This window comes from Lucilia cuprina, chromosome 2, assembly GCF_022045245.1.
Source record: "Lucilia cuprina isolate Lc7/37 chromosome 2, ASM2204524v1, whole genome shotgun sequence".
NCBI classification, from domain to species: Eukaryota; Metazoa; Arthropoda; class Insecta; order Diptera; family Calliphoridae; genus Lucilia; species Lucilia cuprina.
In genome coordinates, this window is record NC_060950.1 from 62,477,659 (window position 1) to 62,480,424 (window position 2,766).

Genomic DNA, 2,766 nt, shown 5'->3' on the forward strand with positions numbered 1-2,766 from the left:
ATAGTCTAGTCTATAGTCTAGTCTATAGTCTAGTCTATAGTCTAGTCTATAGTCTAGTCTATAGTCTAGTCTATAGTCTAGTCTATAGTCTAGTCTATAATCTATTGTATAGTCTAGTCGCAAGTCTATTCGCTTGTCTATCTATAGTCTAGTCGCCAGTCTATTCTCTAGTCTAAAGTCTAGTCCGTACTCTAGTCACTCGAGTTGTCAACACTAGTCTGTAGAATAGTCTGTAATCTAGTCCAGAGTCTAGTTTATAGTCTAGTCCATATTCTAATAAATAGTTTAATATACATTCTAGTCCATGGTTTATATTATAGTCTTAACTAGCGTGTAGCCATCAAACTCCTTTCTCTATTCCACTTTACATTTCGTAGTAAAAGAAACCAAAAACTAATTAAAATTAACTTAAACAATTAATTAGATTAATTTACACTCCACATCTCTATGTCAGCCTATTGAAAAGGTTTTCCTTAAATATTTTTACCATTAACTCAAGTATTTCCTTTCATAATGTGTTTGCCAACCTCAATATATTAAGTTTTATTAAAAAAATAATACCAGCTATCGGCAGTTAATTAAGTTTCTTAAGAGTATTAAATTACCACAAAATTCCTTTTAACAAAAACAATTAACAAACAATGTTATTCGAAATACAATAACTTAATGGTCCTTCCTGTTGTCGTGCACTCTCTCCGGCTCTATTACTGTCTCTCTCTCTCTGTGTAAAAGTTTAATTTTTCATTATTTTGCTAAGAACCAACAAACAAATCTAATTGGCAAATTCCTTTATAAAATAGGAGTGAGAGTAAAAGCTCTCTTATAGCGATGGCATATGTTTGTAGTTGAAAGCTTTTGATATGGTTAATAATTTCGAATAATATACGGAAAGTAAAACCATATTAGGAATTATTAACACTCTTCCTTTTTAAGTTTCCTGGAGGCTTTTAGCTAAACAATCATAAACTTTATATGTTAAATGTACTTTAATGACTTTAGTCGTATCCTTTTACAGGATATATATGATTGTTTAGTTTGTTTAAGAAAAAAGACCTAGTGTTTGCTTAAATATTAAATAATTTAACATTTATGAAAATTTACTAATCTAAAGCAAGTGGACGGCCATGTGTTTTTTTTTTTCATAATTAAACCGGGAACTGTTAATAAATTTTCTCTTAATAAAGGATATTTTAACAAATTCCTTTGTTAATTGTTTAAGTGCGTGTCTGTTTGAAAAGAAATATTAAAAATAATTTATCCATCATCTAACTCACCTTAAAGACATGGTCCTTCATAATGGATGTTGCCTGAAAAAATAAACATATTTTTATTGTTATTTTTTCTTATCTGTAATTTGTTTCTTATATTAAATTTATAAAAGGTTTATTATTATGGAAATTTTATGTTAATATTACCAAAAGTTAATGTTGCAAAAAAAAAATGTATGCATAATATTTTTAACACATTCTAAATGTGCTTCGTTTGCCTGTTATGTTTTATGTTTTAAATAAAAAAGCTGTTAAAAATGTCTTATTTTGATGCAAAAAAAAAAAAAACAGTAAAATATTAAATACACAAAGAAATTAAATTATCATGAACACAGCTATTAAATTTCCATAACAGATATTTCTTCTACTAAAAACAAAAGAATAAAGCATTAACATGAAATCATCATCATCCTCATATTGCTTTGTAATCCACGTTCTATTCCAAAGTATAAAGCACAACTTTGACATTTAACAAGCCTCTAGTTTTGTCCATGATTAAATCCTTAACCTTGACTTTTGTCTAGCCTCCACTTTTATCCATAACTAAACATAATGTTCAGTATAAAGTCCACTGTATAGTCTAGTCTATAGCCTAGTATATAGTCCAGTCTATAATCTAGTATACACAGCCCATAGTCTAGTCCATGATCTAGTCTAAAGTCTAGTCACTAGTTTAGTCTATAGTATATAGTATAGTCTATAAGCTAGTCTATAGTCTAGTCTATAGTGTAGTCTATAGTATAATCATAGTATAATCATAGTCTAGTCTATAGTCTAGTCTATAGTCTAGTCTATAGTGTAGTCTATAGTGTAGTCTATAGTCTAGTCTATAGTCTAGTCTATAGTCTAGTCTATAGTCTAGTCTATAGTCTAGTCTATAGTCTAGTCTATAGTCTAGTCTATAGTCTAGTCTATAGTCTAGTCTATAGTCTAATCTATAATCTAGTCAATAATTTAGTCTATAGTCTAGTATATAGTCTAGTCTATAGTCTAGTCTATAGTCTATAGTATAATCTAGTCTATAGTCTAGTCTATAGAGTAGTCTATAGTCTACAGTATAGTTAGTTTATAGTCTAGTCTATGATCTAGTCTATGATATAGTCTATATTATAGTCTTTAGTCTATGATCTAGTCTATGATATAGTCTATAATATAGTATTTAGTCTAGTCTTTAATGTAGTATTTAGTCTAGTCTATAGTCTAGTCTTTAGTCTAGTCTTTAATGTAGTATTTAGTCTTGTCTATAGTTTAGTCTATAGTCTAGTCGATAGTTTAGTTAGTCTAGTCGAATGCCTAGTTTATAGTCTAGTCTATAGTTTAGTCTATAGTAGAGTCTATAGTGTAATCTATAGTCTATTCTATAGTCTACAGTCTAGTCTATAGTCTAGTTTATAGTTTAGTCTATAGTTTAGTCTATGGTCTAGTCTATAGTCTAGTCTATAGTCTAGTCTATAGTCTAGTCTATAGTCTAGTCTATAGTCTAGTCTATAGTCTAGTC